The sequence below is a fragment of the Oryctolagus cuniculus genome, chromosome 2, assembly GCF_051225735.1.
Source record: "Oryctolagus cuniculus isolate XC-2025 breed Fujian yellow rabbit chromosome 2, ASM5122573v1, whole genome shotgun sequence".
Taxonomy (NCBI): Eukaryota; Metazoa; Chordata; class Mammalia; order Lagomorpha; family Leporidae; genus Oryctolagus; species Oryctolagus cuniculus.
The window spans coordinates 161,236,162-161,257,378 of record NC_142868.1 but is presented as its reverse complement, the minus strand read 5'-3'; the positions used below and the strand labels follow the sequence as shown (position 1 = coordinate 161,257,378).

The 21,217-nt window shown below is 46.5% G+C and overlaps 1 protein-coding gene and 1 long non-coding RNA gene across 4 annotated transcripts in view; one reads left to right on the top strand and one right to left on the bottom strand.

The window, feature by feature from the left end:
• Positions 1 to 4,257: 4,257 nt before the first annotated feature.
• LOC138848630 (uncharacterized) lies at positions 4,258 to 8,619 on the bottom strand. The gene is made up of 4 exons (XR_011386658.2): positions 8,487 to 8,619; positions 7,100 to 7,207; positions 6,841 to 6,951; positions 4,258 to 4,887 (listed from the first exon to the last, which is right to left on the bottom strand). It is a non-coding gene; the product is annotated as an uncharacterized LOC138848630 (long non-coding RNA).
• The window catches only part of SOCS5 (suppressor of cytokine signaling 5), a 72,817-nt gene continuing 60,088 nt past the window's right edge, over positions 8,489 to 21,217 (top strand). The window contains exon 1 of one of the 3 annotated variants that reach the window (XM_008254440.5): positions 8,489 to 8,711. The gene's annotated coding sequence lies outside the window, so the exon portion shown is untranslated. Of the gene's footprint in view, positions 9,050 to 9,169; positions 9,351 to 21,217 lie in introns of those variants that run through there. The other 2 variants (XM_008254439.5, XM_008254441.5) reach the window with 2 other exon arrangements.

Here is a 21,217-nt window from a genome sequence, read left to right as displayed (position 1 = left end):
CCAGAGATGCCTCTGGAATTGGGAAAACTCAGTTATTTTCTAAAGCTTGCAATTCATTAACTGGGATTAATCAAACCAACTTTTATTCTACATTATTTTATTTTAAAACATAATGCCAATTATTGTTGGTTGCTGCAGAGGCAGTTTAAATATTTTAAAAATTCATTATTGGAAAAAATACAGAAATAATTTATAAGCCAAAAGAATGAGGAACTACTCTGAATGGAATGTGAAAATTAATCCTAGGGAAACTGAAGTTCTGATTTGGAAACCCAGCCACACCGTCTTAGAACATTCCTTCGGGAAATTTTATTAAAGTTTATTAAAGTTTGGGAGACTTGTGCAGATTTGTCCTCAGGATATACTTGCATACATATGTACCATGTTATCCACAATATTGCTTATACAAATAGCAAAGGCTGGCAACCATCCAAGTATTCATCGATAGGGGAATGGTTAAACAAACTGCAGCATATCCTACAGTCTAACACTCCATAGTGGTTGAAAAGAACTAGGAAGCTCTCTCTGGACTGATAGGAAAGATCTCCAAGACACGGTGTTACAGGGGAAAGCCAGACGCAGATCAGGGGCCACAATGTGTTACTCTTAAGAAAGAAGAGGCAGGCTGTTTAAAAAGAAAAGACGTCGGTTGCCCCTCTTCCAGGCCAGCTCTCTGCTGTGGCCAGGGAGTGCAGTGGAGGATGGCCCAAGTGCTTGGGCCCTGCACCCCATGGGAAACCAGGATAAGTACCTGGCTCCTGCCATTGGATCAGCGTGGCGGCCACTGGAGGGTGAACCAATGGCAAAGGAGGACCTTTCTCTCTGTCTCTCTCTGTCTCTGTCCACTCTGCCTGTCAAAAAAAAAAAAGAAAGAAAGAAAAAAAAAGAAAAAAAGAAAAGACGTTTCTTCAGCTCACAGTTTTGGAGGCTGAAAGTCTAAACGGCATGGTGAGGGTCACCTTTGGCTGCATCAACCCATGGCAGGTTGTCTTGGTAGGAGTGCCTGTGGGAGGAAGACCTCATTGGGCTCGCTCTTGTAACAACAGGTTCCTGAGAGAACACCCTCAATGGCCAAACAACCTCCCCCCAGGCCCCACCTCTTAAAGGTGCACATCAGCTGCCAGAATGGCCACACAGAGCACTGAGCTGCCAATTCGTGAACTCTTGTAGGAGACTCTCCAACCAAATCCAAACCGTGGAACCCAGTTACATCTACCTACCAAGAGCAGGTGGAGGGGCGGGGGGAAAGAAGACTTGTCACTCTACCTTTTCATTTTATTTTAATTTGTGAAACATGGGAGTATATCAGCTAAACAAATATCTACCAAAAAGAAAAATCCTCAAGAGAAGTCATTCAGAAGTCATATGTGCAGCGGTTACATCACCTCTTAGGACACCTGCACCCCATACTGGAGTGCCTAGGTCGAGTCCTGTCTCCTTTGCTTCTGATCCAGCTTCCTGCTAATGTGCACTCTGGGAGCAGCAAGTGATGACTCAGGTACTTGGGGCCCTGCCACCCACGTGGGCGACCTAGATGGAGTGACAGGGTCTTTGCTTTGGCTTGGCACAGCCCTGGCTGTTGTAAGCATTTGGGAAGTGAACCAGTGGAGAGACAACCTCTCGGCCTGTCTTCCTGTCTCTATCTCTCTCTGCCTTTCAAATAGAATGAAAGTCAATAAAATAATTTTAAAAACAGTTACTATTAAAACACAATAACAATTTTGAACCAAAGGCATATCATTGGTAGGGGTTAAGGGCTGCAGCAGAAGCATACAGCATGCTGATTTCCCATTCTCATTAGCTGAGTACCTTGCCATTGTTCAATATCTTTAGTGCCCTAGCAATTTTTCATATTCTTTTTTCTTCTTAACAAGAAATAATAAATCAGAGATCCTGGCAAATGTTACTGACAATGATTATGCCTCATTTATTTTGAAGAGTTAAGTCAAAGCTTTACCTAAAGCATTTATTAAAGCTCATGTTCGTCAATGCCAGGAAAGCTCCCTGGTTACCTTCCCCAGAGGGTGACACTCCTGGCTCATCTATCTGGCCCAGGCTAGGAGTTCTTGTTGGTGTGCTCCTTGTAACCCGTGCTTACTTGTGTCACTGTGCTAATAGCATGCCATAGAGACTATCAGGGGTGAGGAAGTCTTCCCTTCTAGACTGTTTTTTAAAAGAAAGGATGGCATCGTATTCACTTAAAAAAATTAACTTATTTGAAAAGCAGAGAGACAGAGGCAGACAGAGATAGATAGACAGAGAGCAAGCTCCCAAGTACTCCAACAGCCAGGGCTGGGCCAGGCCAAAGCAAGAAGCCTGGAACTCCATCTGGTCTCCTATGTTGGTGTCAGGAGGCCAAGTACTTGAATCATTGCCTGCTGCCTCCTGGGGTGCGCATCAGTGGAAACCTAGAACCAGAAGTAGAGCCAGGATATGCACCCAGGCTCTCCAATATGGGACACAGGCATCTTAACTGCTAGGCCAAAGGCCTTTCCTGAGTGCAAGGTCTTACTGAGTTTTGTATTCTCAGAGTTTATTTAGCCCTATGTCTGCCACAGAACTCATACTCTATAAACCAAGCTTTCACCCACCTAATTACTTAGGTTAAATCCTAAGGGTCCTCTTTATTTAATGTCTTTTTCTCATGTACTCCATCACATCCATCAGTAAAACCTACTCCTCTTCCCCATCTTCAGCACTAGCCCCCAATCCAGACCACCCCATCTGTAGTCTGGACCACAACGACGGATCTGCCTCTGATCCTCTCTCCCACTGCCCCAGAAGGCATCCTCCCTGTGCATTTCAAAACAAATGAAACCATATCACATCCTTGCTGAAAGCTCTTCAAAGGCTTCCTAACACACTTACTCTACCCTGACCTTCAAAGCACCATGTAATCCAGCCCCAGTCTGCATCTTTGATTTCAGCTCGTACTGCCACCCCGGCTTCCCCCTCTCAGTCCCTCACATGTGCTTTGCCTGCCCGTGTCCCAGGGCCTCTGCATGTGCTCTTCCATCTGTCTGGAATGCTCTTCCCGGATTTTGGTCTGGTTGTCTCCTAACCAACAGTGCTCGAACACTGCTTCCTAGGGAGGCCAGCCCTGCCCACGCTGGCACACGCAGTAAATCCTTTTTGACTGGCTTGGCCCCCAGCTCATCACTGTAAGTTTTAGGAAGTCCCTCCTTTTCGTCTGTTTGCCCAGTGCCTAGAATACGCTTGGGACAAGATAGCTCTAAAACATTCTTTGTTAAGGAATTTGAAAAAAGCATTTAAATTAATCATGGGTAGTTTATTTCTTTTCCTCAGAGACTTCTTAAAGTGACTATTTAATTACAAAGGCAATCAACAATCACAAAAAGAAATGAGAAATGTCAATAAAAAAAGAAATGTCATGATTGATTTTTAAAGAAACATTGTAGAAAGTAGGCTAAGAAAGTTAATTGAAAGAATAATTGGGAGAATATGATTCTATAAAAAATGGTAACCAATGTCATCAACCAATCTAATTACTCAAAATTTATCAGCAGTTACAGCTCTGCGACTATATCTGATAGTTGCATAGTGCAAATCACACTCACATTCACAATAACCTCATGTGACCACCACGAGTCCTTTCTTGACATTTTTATGACAATTTCATAAATGAAATAACTGAGGCTCAGAAAGGTTATGTGCATTGCTTTGGGTGGCACAGTGAATGACAAGTGACTTCACTGAAGCCCAGATCTTCTGACGGGGCCCTTCTGTTCTATTTCACCACCATATCTAGTCAGTGTGACCAGTGTTGTGTAGATCAATGCGTGGAAGGCTTAGGTGACAGAGAGTTCTGCTTTTATGGTAGAGCTGTGGAAACACTTCACTGGGGAAAGATCATTTAAATGGGGCTGTGAAAGATAAAGCAGGGTTTTCACGTGGTGGAGGAGGCACATTTCAAGCAAAGATTTGATGAAAAGCAGAGAGAGATGAAACGTGGGCCATGTACTTCATCTAGTAGCGGCAGAGGAGGCCAGAAGTCAAGGTTGGGACAAGACAGTGAAAGATTTCCAGTGCCATTTTGTCTGCAGTTGGGCAGCCCATGAAAGTGGGGGATTCAAACAGTCGGATCTGGATTTTCAGAGGAAAATTTAGAGTGGCAGATTGGTGGATGAATTGGAGCATGAAGAAACAAGGTAGGAGGCTTTTTTTTTTTTGCAGTCATGCAAGTGAGATAAGTATCTGAATCAGGATAGCAGAAAAGGAAGGACCCATTAAAGCACGTTTGTCTGAGTTAGAATCATTTATTGACTTGGAAAGGTGAAAGAGAAGGGGGAGAACAGATTATTCTTATAAACTCTAGTGTGTAAGACTTCCTCAGCTAACTTGGAGAGCTTTGAAAATACGGTATGAGAAAGAAACAGCAGGGAAGGGATGAGACTTCTTCTGGACTTAATATAAAGCATTTGTTATTAGTCATGTTTGGTTTGATGTGCCTATTTGTAGCTTGCAGGTAGGTAGATATGTTAAGCAGGTAACTACAAATATGGGTCTAGAATTTGAAAGCAAAGTTGAAGCTAGAGATCTAGATTTTGAAATCACCAAAATACAAATTGTATTAACATTTCTACTGAGGCACAAGGGAATTTTGGGGGGTATTGGAGATGTTCCTACATGGGTGTAGGGGCTCAAGGACTTAGGCCATGTTCTGCTGCTTTCCCAGCCGCATTAGCAGGGAGCTGGATTGGAAGAGGAGCAGCCGGGACTCCGACTCGAATAGGAATCCATATGGGATGCTGTTGTCATAGGCTTAACCCGCTATGCCACAATGCTGGCCCTAAGATGTTCTAGTTCTTGGTTATCGTGGTGACATACATAGGCATATATCTTCATATATACTACTTCAAAAGGTTCCTGGCAAATGGAATAAAAAGATAAGTTTATTTTGGTGTGAAAAAGTTTTGAAATCCATGTAGAGTTTTTGCATAATATGTATTTCCAGGAATTTTTCAAAGTACCCTCATGTGTCTCAAAACAGATCAAAATGGTACACTTAAATTGAGTGCATTTTATCGAATCTTATATCCCTTTTAAACAATTGTAGATGTGAACTGCCTGGTATAACATCCTAAATACTAAATAAATCACTGACAAATGATCAATTATTTCAGGAAAAAAAGGAAATGAATGAGGAATCGTTCTGCACACTTCAGTTAGGAAGCAGTGACTGGCAGCAGGGAGGCTGCCATGATTTCAGCTGATTCAGAAGCCAATGCTGGATGCACCCGCTGACTGGCTATTTTGGGAGTTCTCTATTCAAAGACTTGCTCCTTTCCCAAACCTCCTCCATCCTCCTTGTACCCTTCCTCAGCCCACGTCTCCCAACCCAGTACCACGTGGGATGACTTCCCCATTTGGAGCAGCTCAGATACTTGAAGAATATAACATGACTCATTGCCGGACAAGAAGTCTTTCCTTATTGATTGACTTTAGGCTCACGGCCAATTTGGCCTCCTCATTTGGCACCATTCCTTCAGCATCACTTCTGAATTGTCCTCTCAGTGCTCAGCTTAAATTCTACTTTGTACAAGAAGCCATTTTAATTTGATAGAAGAGCTGAAATCTGATACCTATAATCCACTATAAGGCTACAATTACCAATTTATACATTCATGTGGGAATCTCGGCTCTGCAATTTACTCTTTGTGACCTTGAAGAAAAGGGGGATAATGAAACCCACCTTTAAAGGTGGTACAGATTAAGTCAGAAAGCACAGGTGAACATGCCAAGTATGGCACTGGGTAGCTGCTTAACAAATGGCAGACTTCCTGTCAACCCTGACAGTGCCTTCTGAATTATTCAGCCTCTAAGTTTCTTGAAAGCAAAAGGGTTCTTTCTTGTGCTTTGTACTCTCATCCTAACACAATGCCGTACACCCCCAGGGGGCATTGCAGAATGATGCTTAGGAAGTGCGCGGGTCAAGGATAAACTCCAACAAGATTTATGAGATAAATTCGTAAATGCAAAGAGATCATTCTGAGGAGATGAAAGAAAGAAAGAAATTCCATTCAGAGGTGATGGCAAAGGTCTCTCCTTACACTTCCTCTTTCCATTCATTTAAAATTTTACTTTGCCAAAAAGAGGGAACAGAAAGTCTCATCTTGATGAATGTGGAGCTGTAAGACTATGTGCCAATACACCTGGTATTGATTCATGCCAGCTGGGAGAGGAGCTTGGCTTCTCAGTGTTTTACTACTGTGGTTTCCTGGGCTGGGCAGCTGGGTGCCTAATAATGATAAAAAACCATAATAATACTTCATAATTATGTACTGCCCTTTGCCAGAACTTGGATTTAATTACAATGGCTATGACGGAACTGGCAACATCTAGCTCTCTGTTGGGGTGCAATACCCAAGGGCCTGGAAATTCAAAGTGATGTGGCAACTGCAACCTTCTGCAAGGCCTTACCCTGCCAGTTCACCCAGAGTTCCCCGGGGTTTGAAGCTCATCAACCGAAACAAAGAGTACTTGTCAGCTGTCCACGTATTCTTGGCACTCTCGAGTAGTATTTATGAAGCAACTACTGCCACACATGGGGCAGAGCATCATGGACTCCCCCTGGACTGAAAGGGACCAAACCAGGTGATCTCATTTCTTATCCTGTGCCTGGCCTCGAGGCATCATGGCCACTTCACTCAAATTGGTGCTTCACTGACTTGCCTGGCTGCTTTGGGCTGGAAGAGCTTTTAGGCTAGCCTGTTTCAGGTACCAGGGCGCCATCAATTCATTTACCACTCATTTGGTAAGCACCTATTCTGAGCACTGGAGAGGTACCAGGATGTGTACCCCTGACCTTCAAGAGCTTACCATCTGTATTCAGGCAGCTGTAATACAGGAAAATAAAGATCTGGAAAAGTCCTTGCAGATGAAGGAGGATGAGAACAAGACTCCAGGTGCAGGGATCAGGACCACCTCCTCCTGCAGAGTAAGAATGGATTAGAAGGAGGGGTGGGGGCAGCAAAGAGCTGGGCAACAACTTGGAGAGGTTCTTACAGGTTTCCCTGTTTCACTGTCTTCATAACACGTATCCCCACCAGACCCTGAATTATCTCATTTATGAACTTACTCAGCTTGTCCCACCCCTTCAGGATCCTTGGCAGTTTTGTTCACCACCATATCTTGAGCACCTTAAATCGTGCCTGGCATGTAGTAGGGTGTTCAGTAAACAGTTGGTCTAAAGAATAAACGATGCAAGTGAGGCAGTGACACCATACCTGGAGAAGCGTGAGCATTTAGTACATACATGTATAATCAACACATCACGGGGAGAAGGGCTAGGAGATCCGAGAGCCCTGTAGTGGTATAGACGATTACTCCCATTTGAGTGGACGGTGGTATTGTCACAGAAGACAAAGCACAATGGAGAAGGAGCAGGTTTCCCACACTGCATGGCGCTACAAGTTCCAATTCGGACATGTCATACAAGCAAACGTCCAAAAGGCATGGATCTATGCAGAGCTGGACCTCACTACATGTCCATTAGGCTGTTGAAGCCAGCAGAATGTGCAGAAGGACCATGTGCCCTCGGGGAAGCGGTCAGACACCGTGACTCTCTCTTAGTGGACAGTGAACAGAGAAAAACCATGTAAGGGCACGTGGTGTCAAGGAAAGGGGCGGGGGCAGGGTGTGCGGGGGAGGAGAAAAACCTTCAAGAAGGAAGTGGTCTTCAGGCTGCAGCGTAGGAGGGGAAGTAAGATAAAAGATGAAAAGTGACCCTGGAACTAGGTCATACAGACGCCTTAAGAAGAGCGCGTTCATCGGCCTGCCGGGGGAGTAATCTAGCCTCTAGCTGAGGCATGAGTTTCAGCACAGGATGAGAGCTAGACAGGGTCTCCCCAGCGTTTCCTGGTTTATTAAGTCCGCAGGTGTTGGAACACGATCCTAGGTATGTCCCGTAGTGACGAGGGGACCCCTACGTCAGCGAATGCCCATGTTTCCCAAAGGTCGGAGCAAAGAGACCCGCAGGCACCACCATCCTCCACTGAGCGTCCCTGCCTCTGCCCTTTCAGCCATTGCCCTTCCACACAGAGTGCAGGCAAAGCGGGGTCAGCACATCCCTCCCACCGATTCGTGAGTCACCCGTGTGGCAGCTGGAATGGGAATGGGAAGACTTGAATTACATGAGGTGCCTGCTTTCCCGTGGATCTTGGAATTTAGTGACTGGGTGGCTCCATGCTGGAGAGAGCTAGGGAGACTCATTCACATTTTCCTACCCGCCACTCACGCCCTCCATTCAGCATTTTCCTCTCCTTCTCCCTACAGAGTTGAAACCACGGACAAAGCTTTCCCCTTTCTCCCACCTCAAGCTGACCTTCCACCCCCAGCCCACCGCTGGCCCTTCTCCGAACACGTGACTCTCCTCAGCCCCCGTGACTCGCCGCCACCGACCCCTCCCCTCGGGCCGCAGCCCGCCTTTCCCCGCCCCCGAGCCCACGTGACAGCCTCTCTCCCACCTGACTGGCTCCTCCCTTTCACCGGGCCGGACTCAGTCGCCGTCGCAGCTGCCCGACTCCAAAATGGCAGCCGCGCACCGCGCGCACCCGAGCGGCCGGACCTGCCTGACTCCCCGGCCGCCCCGCTCTCGCTCCCTGCTTCCCTCCTCGGGCCTTCACCTTCCCGCCTCCGGATTGGCCGCTGGGAATCCCGCCCCTCCGAGGCCCCGCCTGTTATTGGTCACGGTAGGCTGCCCTTCAGAGAGGCGTGCCCCCGCCCGCCCCCCGCCCCCCTCCCCGGGAGGTATTTTCCATTCCGGTGGGGGTTGGGGGGAGGGGGGAGGGGAAGAGGGTGAAGAGGGGGAGGCGGCCGGGGAAGGGGGTGGGGGCCTGGCGGGGGCATCCGGCGGAGCTGGGGTCCCCGGGCTCCGTCCGGAGGAAGCGAGGCTGCGCTGGCTGGACCATCAGAGGGGACGGGACGCGCCGGCGGGCGGACTCGCCCAGTCGGTGGTGACTGCGCCGTCCGGGCCCGTCCTGCCTGGCCGCAGGTGCCCTGGATGAGGCCGCCCCGCGCGCCGCGCCCGGTGAGTACCCCCGCAGTCGCGTCCGGCTGGCCGCGGGTAGCGGCGCCTCTCGGCGCAGTCCACCTTCGGCCGGCGCCGCCTCCGCACTCCGGGCGGTAGCACCGGCCCTCGGGTCGGGATGGGCCGAGTCGGGAGAGGACGGCGAGCCCGGGGCCGCGCGCCCGTGCAGCCCACGCCGCGCGTAGTGGGCGCTTGCATTCAGCGAGCTGTCGGTGCATTTCAGTGCAATTGCTCTTCTGGTTGGCGGAACGTCGGGCACCTAAGGAGAAGGGGGTCGTCCCGGGCTATGCGGAAGGCGTCGGTGAGCCTGGTCGCGATGAGTCGCGGGGAGGCCACTGGACGCGAGCAGCAGTTAAAGGGGTGACCGGCCGAGACACTTGGGGCTGTAAGTCCCCGGTGCGGGGGCCCTCAAGGTCGCCGAGAAAAGATCCGCCGTGGTGGTGGTGGGGGGATTGAGGGAGGGAGCAGGCGAGCGTGGATGCGGGGAGTGACTGGCGCACCCCCGGGGGCTTAGCCGGAGCTGCTTGGGGATGCGGAGGCGGGCGCCGGCGAGACCCTTCGGCCACTACTTGGGCTCCTGAGGTTCTCGGGGCGCCCGAGTGGTTGTAGCGGAGTGACTGGGGAGGCGGTTGCAGGTAAAGAGAGATGCTACAGAGCAGTGTCAAGTACATCTGGGTTTGGTTCTGAACTTTGAAAGCCTTGGGGTTGGGAGTCACGAGGAGGTTTTGACATTTTTCTTTGGCATTTGCTGGACTTGGTCAGTGAGCCTTTATTTCAAGATGCATGTGTGTGTTGGGTGGTACTTTTTGAAATCGGTTATCGATTATGTTGGAGATAATCCCGAGTACATCTTGAATTTCTTGTGGCAGCCCCACCACCATCTGTAGTGGTGTCTTCACTTCTTCCCAGTTAACGTTTAGATTGGACCGAACGATTGTAATTTACTACTGACCTATTCTAGGAGATTAAGAAGTTATTCACATGTCTTCCTTTTGTTTCTTTACAAGGTCATGCAAGATTGAACTATAATACTATAGAAGCTTTAAAATATTTTAGCTTTAGGCGTTAAGTTGGGAAGGAGATGCTGGGAAGCTGGCGGCTCTAGAAAGCAGCACTACAATCAGGTTGAGTTTTCTCATAGTTGGGAGTCTTCGCGTTAGACACTTAGTCTCGCGTTTACATAACAGTCTTCTGAGAATGGGTTGGGAACGTAGAGAAGCACAAGATTAGGCAGTGGTCCAATCTGAGGAGGGCCTCCTAGGAGGTCCCTAGGGTCCCAGGTTGTGGCTGTCCACGGAAGAGTAAGCTACGGGTTGCACAGCTAGATATTTAATCTTACTAATATTTTCTTAGTCATATATGTTACTAATATCTCACATTTGTTGAGTAATTTACAGTTTACAAAACGAAAAGCCTGTTTGATTGGAGAGGACTTGAACATCGTTTAGGAAAATTTGTCGATCGTGTTTTGCCCTTCAGTGCATCGGTGAGGGAAAGCACTTCTGCAGGAGGATGTTAACGTTTCAGTTGGCACCTTCTCAGTGCTGGAATAGCTAACTAATGAAGAATTGTTCTTTCCTTCTTCCTATTGTCCTTGAATTTCACTAATTTGTCCTTAGGGAGAATGTACTGGCATACAAAACAGTAGCCTAAAATATTGAAACCTAACACCTTTTAACATTAAAATGGCTTCTACATTAATCACCTTGAGAACCATGTATGCAAACCAGCGGGCTGGGAGACTTTCCTCACTCTCCTTGTGGAGAGAGGGCTGCTTGCTCTTGCTGCAGAACAGAGGGAAAACCATGCTTCCTGGCTATGAAGTAGTGGCAGTAACTAAACAGAAGGAGAATGGGGAGTGTGGAGGGGTGAGGCACATTGCTCTTAGAGCGGGAAGAGCACCTCACAGAGGTGCTTATTCTGCACATCAGGAAAGCAGTGCCCAGCACGGTTGAAGGCACTAAATTGGGGTTATTGGTGGAGCCAGCATTGGTGGGTAGGTCTCTGGACTTGAGTCCAGATTTTTTTTTCTACTCTGTCACATTCACATTGTCTACTTCTGCTGAATATAAATGGTTTTAGGATTATTTGTGATAGTGTTCCCTTCTAAGGATGGAGAACTTTTTTTTTAAAGATTTATTTATTTATTTGAAAGTCAGAGTTACATAGAGAGAGAGCGAGCGAGCTTCCATCCTCTGGTTCACTCCCCAATTGGCCGCATAGGCCAGAGCTGCGCTGATCTGAAGCCAGGAGACAGGAGCTTCTTCCAGGTCTCCCATGCAGGTGCAGGGGCCCAAGGACTTGGGCCATTCTCTACTGCTTTCCCAGGCCACAGCAGAGAGCGGGATTGGAAGTGGAGCAGCCGGGACTCGAACCGGCACCCATGTGGGATGCCGGTGCTTCAGGCGGGGCATTGACCCACTGTGCCACTGTGCTGGCCCCCCAGGATGGAGAACTTTGAATTGATGACTTTCATTCATAAAATGATAGAAAACTGGGTGAGTTTTAAAAGTCTAAAATGATAATGCTGCAATGTTAGTGGAAGTGCTGATAGTTGCCTCTCATTGGAATAAGATAAACAGCTAAAATATTAGATGAACATCTTAGAATAGGCCAGTATTCTGTAATTTTTAAATTAATTAGTTGCTTGAAGGATATTAAGAATTCAAAAGGCCCTTTCCAACTGAATTGTCTAAAAGTTATTTTCAGTTAAGTATTGGGGGTTTTATTAAAATGGGTTTTAGTACTTTTAAGCAATAATAGAATTATAACTATGACAATAATTTTTATCAAGTTGTAACAGAGAAAGAATTTCTATGTCAGTCACTTAACATGATCTCAGGAAAGGGGGTTTAACCCCAAGTCTCTAGGTTTCCTCATCTGAAAATAAGGGTATTATTATCTTGGTGGTGAAGACTTAACTGCCCAGCACATAGTAGGGGCACAACGAATATTAGACACTATCCTCTGGGGTTCATTGGCTGTGAGTAGGTGCTTATATACCCATTTGTTTCCTTGTTGAATGCAGTCAGTTTCCGGCTAAAGACTTATTTGAAGATTTATTTATTTATTTGAAAGGCAGCGTTACAGAGAGGCAGAGGCAAAAAAGGGAGAGAGAGAGGTCTTCCAACTGCTGGTTCACTCCCCAGATGGGTGCAATGGCTGGAGCTGGGCCAATCTGAAGCCGGGAGCCAGGAGCTTCTTCCAGGTTTCCCACATGGGTGCAGCAGCCCAAGCACTTGAGCCATCCTCCACTGCTTTCCCAGGCTCTAGCAGAGAGCTGGATTGGAAGTGGAGCAGCTGGGGCTGAACCAATGCCCATATGGGATGCTGGCGCCATGCAGGTCCCATTAAACATGTGACCAAATAGTGGTCTGCCTTAGGGGCCAGTCACTGCAAGTGGTGCTCTCGCGTTTTGTTCCCCCTCTGCTTCCATGGGACCTTCATTAGGTCTACATATTGAGTTATAGGGAACGTGTCTGCTTTTCTGAATGTCATAGGAAGGTCAAGTGTCCCCACCCAAGTGTGCATCTTTGGCAAGTTTTGAGATGGTTTTTCAGAGGGGTTGCAGATGTAGGAATAGCTCTGAAAAGCTGTCCTGGTCCGAGGAAAATTTCCATCTCTAGAGGAAATCTACGTTAGTGAAGTAGACAGCAGATGCAAACAGGCTTTCTCCGGGTCCCTTATCGGCCTCATCTGGATCTGAGAAATACCATATGGACGTCTCCACTCAGATCGCCGCAGGATGGCACATCGTCCTCTGAGGGCTGTTACCTGAGGGACTTTAACTGTAGAGTGAGGCAAAGACATTTTTCTCAGTGCATTTCCTCTGCTCACCCTCCTCTCTCCTGGTACCATCTTGGCCCTGGTGTCCCAAGCCTCTGTTCCTTTCTGCAGCTCAGAATGCAGTGTAAACCTCAACCATCTGGCTCCTCTTAGAGTTTCATAGTTTCTGTGGCTCCCACGTGCTTGCACAGAAGAAGTGAGTATGTATTTTCTCTTGCTAATCTGTTTTCGGTTTATTTTATAGACTCAAATATTGAATTGAACTTTCATCTCTGCAATGTCATTGGGAGACCCTTATTATGGCTTGTTTTATTATTCTAGAGCCAAAAGATTAATAATTGATTTGCAGATATTCTAGTGAAAATACAGTGAGGTCTAGAGGCCTACGAGACAAACTTAAGTGAGGAAATCAGTAATTTAGAAGGTCTGTGTGTGGTATAACTCAGGTTTTTAACATACAATCCTCTCATTTGTTTTTTTGTTTTGCTTTTTATTATTGTTATTTTTATTTGCCAGGTAGAGTTATAGTGAGAGAAAAACAGAGAGAAAGGTCTTCCTTCTGTGGGTTCACTCCCCTAATGGCCTCCAGGAGCCAGGTGCTTCCTTCCAGTCTCCCAGACGGGTGCAGGGACCCAAGCACTTGGGCCATCCTCCGCTGCCCTCCTGGGCCACAGCAGAGAGCTGGACAGGAAGAGGAGCAAATGGGACTAGTACCTGCTGCCCCAACTGGGACTAGAGCCCGGGTTGCCAGCGCCACAGGCAGAGGATTAGCCAAGTGAGCCATGGCACCAGCCCACAATTCTCTCATTTGTAACACAGGCCCTACTAGTGATGACTGCGTGATGTACCAGATTTTTTTTTTTAGATTTATTTATTTATTTGAGAGTTGGAGTTATATAGAGAGAGGCAGAGAAAGAAGTCTTCCATACACTGGTTCACCCCCCAAATGGCCACAATGGCCAGGGCTGGGCCAGAATGATGCCAGGAGCCAGAGCTTCATCTAGGTCTCCCATGTGGGTGCAGGGGCCCAAGCACTTGGGACATTCTCTGCTGCTTTCCCAGGCACATTAGCAGGGAGCTGGATCAGAAGTAGAGCAGCCATCACTCTCACAGGATGCCAGCACTGTAGGTGGCGGTTTAACCTGCTGTATCACAGCACTGGCCCCAATGAACCAAATTCTTTTTTTTAGGTCCAGTGTGCTATTCATTGTGCCACAGAGCCACCTAAAAAATATTTATTTATTTATTTATTTATTTATTTGAAAGGTAGAGCAACAGGAAGATGGAGAGACACAGAGAGATCTTCCCTTTGCCGGTTTACTCCCTAAATTGTTCCAACAGCCAATTCTGGGCCAGTCCACAGCTAGGAGCCAGGAACTCCATCCTGGTCTCACAGGGGTGGCAAGAACCCAAGTACTTGGGCCATCTTCCCTTGACTTCCCAGGTGCATTAGCTGGAAGCGGGATTGGAGTAGAACCTCCAGGACTGGAACTGGCATTCCACATGGGATGCTGGTGTTGAAGCAGCAGCTTAACCTGCTGTGTCACAACTGTGGCCTCCCAGATTGATTTTTTTTTTTTTTTTTTTTAATTTAGAGACAGACAACAGACAAAACTTGCATCTGCTGGCTCCCTTCCCAAGTGCCCAGAACAACTGGGACTGGGCCATAGTCAGCACCTGAGAACACAATCCAGGTCTCCCATGTGCGTGGCAGGAACCAAATTACTTGAGCCATCACTGCTGGCTCCCAGGGTCTGCGTTGGTGGAGGCAGGAGCCGGAGCTGGGAATTGGACCCAGGCATTCCCTTGTGGCACACAGGTGTCTTAACCACTAGGCTAAACGCCCACTCCCAGCACATGTTTTTGGTGGTGACAGATTGAGCCATTCCTGATCTCAGAGTCTTTGTTAATTGTGTCACTCAAAGAATGGTGGATTTCTTCCCGGTGCTCCTTGGCTCTGTCTTCTCAGGTCCTCCTGGTGCTGTTAGAGCAGCTCTTCTTTCACTCATAGTCGTCACAACTTCAGCTCTCATGCGTCTTTGTGGTCTTTTCCTCTTACAACATCTTGGCCTCCTGTCATGACAAATAACTTCTTATCTGTCACACTGGAGCTTACCATTTTAAAAAATGTAGTTTATATATTTGAAAGGCAGAGGGAGAAAGAGAGAGAGAGAGAAAGATAGCTCTTCCATCTGCTGCTTCACTCCCCACATGGCCACAACAGCCAGGTCTGGCCAGAACAAAGCCAGGAGCCAGGAACTACATCTTGGTCTCCCACATGGGTGACAGAGTCCAAGCACTTGGGCCATCTTCAGCTGCCTCCCAGGCTCATTAGCAAGGAGCTAGATAAAAAGTGGAGTAGCTGGGACTCAAACCGACACTCTGATGTGGTATGCTTATGTCACAAGCAGTGGTTTAACCCACTGCACCAGAGCGTTGCCACAGAGCTTACCATTTTTTTATTACTCTCTTTTAACATTAATTTCATTTTTAAAAAAGATTTATTTATCTGAAAGGCAAAGTGACAGAGAGGCAGAGAGAGAAAGAGAGGTCTTCCATCCGTTTGTTCATTCCCCAGATGGTTGCTACAGCTGGAGCTACGCTGATCCGAAACCAGGAGCTTCTTTGGGTCTCCCACATGGGTGCAGGGGCCCAAGGACTTGAGCCATCTTCCACTGCTTTCCCAGGCTATTGCAGAGAGCTCGATTGGAAGTGAGGCAGCTAGGATTTGAACTAGCACCCATATGGGATGCCAGCATTGCAGGTGGTGACTTTACCCACTACACCACAGTGCCGGCCCCCATTAATTTCATTTTTAAATGTATCTCAGATAGTTTATTTTAATTGCCCTTATTTTTAGAGTTTCATTGAAGTAAGTTTGTTTTATAGCTGAGGGATTAAAATCAGAAGCTAGTTATAGCTCAAAAGTGTCTTTATCATGCCAGTAGTAACCTTACTATTGCTTTGCCATCTCAGGCAGGTAGATTGTTGGTGGTACTTCAGATGATAAATGCATGGGACCAAGCAAGAGACGCTGGCAGAGCTAAGACAATACATGGAGCCATCAGAAATTTCTAGGGTCATATTTTTTTTTTCACCAATATGTAATTTTAATGACTGAAAAGTGATCAGTTCTGGATCGTCTTTTGATTAACTATTATGAGGATTATAAAATTGTCACAGTTTGTTGAACATTTATTGTATTCATGATATGCTTGTAGGAATTTTGTACAATGTTGATGTGTAAATCATTTTATCAGGTCTGTTATAGTCTAGTTTTGTGAATAAATGATTTAGTTAAATATGGTTTTAGGAGACATCAGGAATGCCATATCATAGGAAAAGATAATCATCCATTACTTGTTTTTAAATTGGATTGGAGTTTTCTTTATATATTTAGAATAATTACGACCATTGTGAATTGTCATGCAGGGTCTGTGGACTCGGTAGATGTACAGTCCATGCACATTTCTCCTTAGCTTCTGGGTGGTTGTTACAGCATGAAGGAAGGAATATATGGTCCAACTTAATAACATTCTTCATCTGAGTTAGCCAGCTGTCCTACCTTAGGAAGGCTTTAGAATCCGGTCACAGCAGTAGTGATCTTGAAAGGGTAGTTAGACTAGATTTTTCTTTTAAGATTTATTTATTATTGGAAAGGCAGAGTGACATAGAGGCAGAGAGAGGGAGAATCTTCCATCCACTCCGCAAATGCCTGTGATAGCCCAGGTGAGGCCAAGCCAAAGTCAGGAGCCAGGAACTCCATCTGGGTTTCCACTGTGGTGGCAGGGACCCAAATACTTGGGCCATCAACCACTGCCTCTCGTGTATATTGGCGGGAAGCTGGATCAGAGGCACAGAATCTGGGGTGGAACCAGGAACTCTGATATGGGATGTCCCAAGTGGCACTTAACCCACTGCTCCACAGTGCTGGCCCTTGTGTTTTGTCCTGTACATGTACAGAGTTGGCCATGTGCATCCAGCAGTTTTGAATCAGAATTCAACCAACCACAGATCTATAATAATACCTGGAAAAAAAAAGTGCACAGAATGCAGACAGTTTTTTTTTTTCCTTGTCATTAGTCCCTAAACAATACAGTAGTATAACCACTATTTATATAACACTTACATTATATGATGCATTATAGTAATGTAGAGCTGGTCAGTGTACAGGAGGCAGTGTGTAGGTTGTGTGTCAACACTGTGCCACTTCACCTTAGGGACTTGTGCATCTGCGATTTTGGTATCCACAAGAGTCCTGAAACTAATCTCCCACAATCCCGAGGGATGCCTGTGTATTCTAAAACTAAAGGAGAAACTCACTAACCGTACACAATCTTAGGAGGGTCCACACACTTTGTTAAGGGTTAAATTATGCATGCAGCCAAAGGGGAGCTGGGTTTTCTTAATTATTTGGTCTTTGGCTTGGGCTGTTTATGTGAGGCTGCAGTCCATTACCCTTCAGGTGAGCAGTGCTGGGCCCAGTTTTATTTAACATTTTTATAAATGATTTAAAAGATAGACTGGCAGTGAAAGTTGCCAGACTTGCAGCTCTTTGTGCTGTTCCAGGTAGTTAAAAGCCAAGCCAACAAGGAGAGCTACAGGAACATCCTTTGATGAGTTTTCATGTGGCATAGAGAAAGATAATGCACTTAGGAAAAGATTTTCCAAATTATATTTATAGGACGTGGGTTGTGACCCAGGAAGGGAATCCAGAAGTCATGTAGATGACTTCCTTGAAGGCATTTATTGTAGTAGCTGCAGGGCCAGCAAGTCCAAGAATATGTTGACTGTTGTCGGTCATGGCCCTGAAACCAAGAATGATGTTGTACATGAAAATCATTATAAAAGAGGTTACCGTTTTTTGACTGTTATGTTCCAGGCCAAGTGATTTACAGCCATTCTTTAATTGAATTCACTGAATGATTCTGAAAGATCAGTGGCCTTATCCAATTTTATAGTAGAGGAAATTTGATACAGAGAGTTAAAGTGATGTTCCCCAGGGAGCCAGTCTGTGGTGGAGTGCGGACTAAGACTTCAGTCTCCTGATTATCAGTCCTGAATATTTCCCAGGATATTAGGAATTTCTTAAAACTTCTAATAGTTTAATTTAGGGCCGGTGCTGTGGCATAGCTGGTAAAGCCACTGCCTACAGTTCCTGCATCCCATATGGGCACTGGTTTGAGACCTGGCTGCTCCACTTCCAATCCAGCTCTCTGCTATGGCCTGGGAAAGCAGTAGAAGATGGCCAAAGTGCTTGGGCCCCTGCACCCATGTGGGAGACCCAGAAGAAGCTCCTGGCTCCTGGCTTCGGATCGGCTCAGCTCCAGTCCTGGCAGCCCTCTGGGGAGTGACCCGGTGGCTGGAAGTCTCTCTCTCTCTCTCTCTCTCTCTCTTTCTCTCTCTCTCTCTCCGCCTCTGCCTCTGCCTCTCTGTAACTCTGCCTTTCAAATAAATAAATAAACAAATCTTTAAAAAAAATAGTTTAATTTAGGGTTTATGGAGTATTCAGGGTACTCCTTGCTCTGGTCTGATTTGAATGTCATTACCACAAGGATGGTCTCTAATACTTTGAGTGGATCTAGAAACATTCCTTAAATTCTTGATTTTTAAGGAAAGCTAGGAGTGTTTTGGTATACAGTTTTTCCCTTTGAGATTGGTGATCAACTCTGGCTACCCATAAAACATTTCCCCCCTTGAATTTATAAAATGCTGGTTCATTAATAGTTGTCAGTAAAGGTAACCTTCATTAATAGGGCAAATATGGTTTAATGGAAGTCACCAGAGTAGGAGTTCAGAGACCTGGATGCTTCTTGTGCTATGAAGTAGTGATGTGAAATACATAAGGCATAACCTTCTTCCTGCTCTGGAAGTGCAGGAGCCTGAGCTGTGTCCTGACTGGACAAAGGAACCAGAAATATAAAACCTGAATCATTGAGCTTTTAGAACTGCACTTGCACGTTGAAATGAAATATAAAAAACAGCAAGGGCACCATTTGCTGTATGCAAACTTTTATATGTATATGCATGCTGTTAAATACTGCTGGATACCAGATGTGTGTACAAACACATACACATAGAATGGTATTCACTGATTTTGGAATCCCCAAAAAATTAGGTTGGAAAGAACAAGTGAATAAATGTATGTGACAATGATTGGTAAATTTCAAATGCTGTGCCAGTGAGAGTGACAGGAATACTGATATGCTGGGGAAGAGTAGACAAGGAGAATTCAGTGGAAACCAAGGTGGTGGAGGAAGAGGATCGCGGAAGTGAAGAACGGAGGTGTTAAAGAGGAAAATGGAATTATCAGTCTTTGTATGTATTGCCAAAAGATGGGTAAGAAGCCTGTAGCTGAAGGATTTTAGCCTTCATTTACTGTGAGGAAGAAGCCCAGCAGACAGTGGACACATTTTACTCATTTGTCCACGTGGTCTACCCCGACCCCGTTAATAAGGCTGCATAGATAAGCTGGTGGGGAGTGGGCCATATTGTCTTTCTTCACTCATTACCTCTGCACAGCCTTAGCAAATGGCTTAAAATGGTGTACGAGTGCTCATGCTAATGAAATAAGCTGGACTGAGTTACTATTTATTGTAGATTATTAAAAATGAAAGGGTATTTGTGTCTAAGGAGAAGGGAGAGATTTGATCTTTGAGTGGGTGCAAAAGAAAATCAAGAAATCAGACAGGAGCAGGTTTATGAGAGCAAAATGCAAAACATCCTAGGAGTCTGGATCACAGGGCCTGGCACTGTGGCACAGCAGGTTAAAGCCCCGGTCTGCAACGCTGGCATCCCATGTCGGCATCAGTTTGAGTCCCAGCTGCTGCACTTCCAATCCGGATCACTACTATGACCTAGGAATGCAGTAGAAGATGGCTCAAGTCCTTGAGCTCCTGCACTCATGTGGAAGACCTGGAAGAAGCTCCTGGCTCCTCGCTTCAGATTGGCATAGCTCCAGCTGATGTAGCCATCTGGGGAGTGAACCAGCAGATGGAAGACCTCTCTCTCTCTCTCTACCTCTACCTCTCTGTAACTATACTTTTCAAATAAATAAATAAATCTTTTTTTTTAAAGAAATTGCTCACAGTATTAATAATAAACAGAATAATCCAGAGAAACATTGGAGATGGTTATTCCTCAAATAATTTTTGAGTCAATAATACAGGTGACAGATGAGCATATGGGGCAGCTCTCTCTGGCCTGACATAGGAAGATCACAGCCATCTAAGGCTCTTCCCTCCTTTTGGAGGGAGATGAAATAGTTTGAATTGAGGAATTTATAATGGGGATGAAACTCACTGATTTCAGGGAGATTAAAGAATTTTTTTTTTTTTTTTTTTTTTTTTTTTTGACAGGCAGAGTGGACAGTGAGAGAGAGAGAGAGAGAGAGAAAGGTCTTCCTTTGCCGCTGGTTCACCCTCCAATGGCCGCCGCTGCAGCCGGCGCACCGCGCTGATCCTGGCAGGAGCCAGAATCCAGGTGCTTTTCCTGGTCTCCCATGGGGTGCAGGGCCCAAGCACCTGGGCCATCCTCCACTGCACTCCCTGGCCATAGCAGAGAGCTGGCCTGGAAGAGGGGCAACCGGGACAGAATCCGGCGCCCCAACCGGGACTAGAACCCGGTGTGCCGGCGCCGCAAGGTGGAGGATTAGCCTATTGAGCCACGGCGCCGGCTATGAATTGGTTTTTTTTTTTTTTTTTTTTTTTTTTTATTTTTGACAGGCAGAGTGGACAGTGAGAGAGAGAGACAGAGAGAAAGGTCTTCCATTGCCGTTGGTTCACCCTCCAATGGCCGCCGCGGCCGGCGCGCTGCGGCCGGCGCACCTCACTGATCCGATGGCAGGAGCCAGGAGCCAGGTGCTTTTCCTGGTCTCCCATGGGGTGCAGGGCCCAAGCACCTGGGCCATCCTCCACTGCACTCCCTGGCCACAGCAGAGGGCTGGCCTGGAAGAGGGGCAACCGGGACAGAATCCGGCGCCCCGACCGGGACTAGAACCCGGTGTGCCGGCGCCGCTAGGTGGAGGATTAGCCTAGTGAGCCGCGGCGCCGGCTGAGATTAAAGAATTTTAAATGCTCCAGCCTTGGTTAGCGTTTGGGGGTGGTAGAAATTGAGGATGAGTCTGAAGTTCTGGCTTGGCAGAAGAACCAGATGTGCAAGTTTGGGAGAGGGGGGACACTGAGTTTGATTTCAGTTGAGTAATTATGCTTTAGATAAATAAATGACATGATCAAGATAACAGTTGGAAATATGGATCTTGGATAGGAGCCTGGTCAGGTTTATGGATATGATTCTGAAGGCGTATATTTATAGTTGAGAATCATGAAGTTAGACAAGTAGTGATCATAATTTTGAAAGGATAGTGCATTCAGAACAAAAACC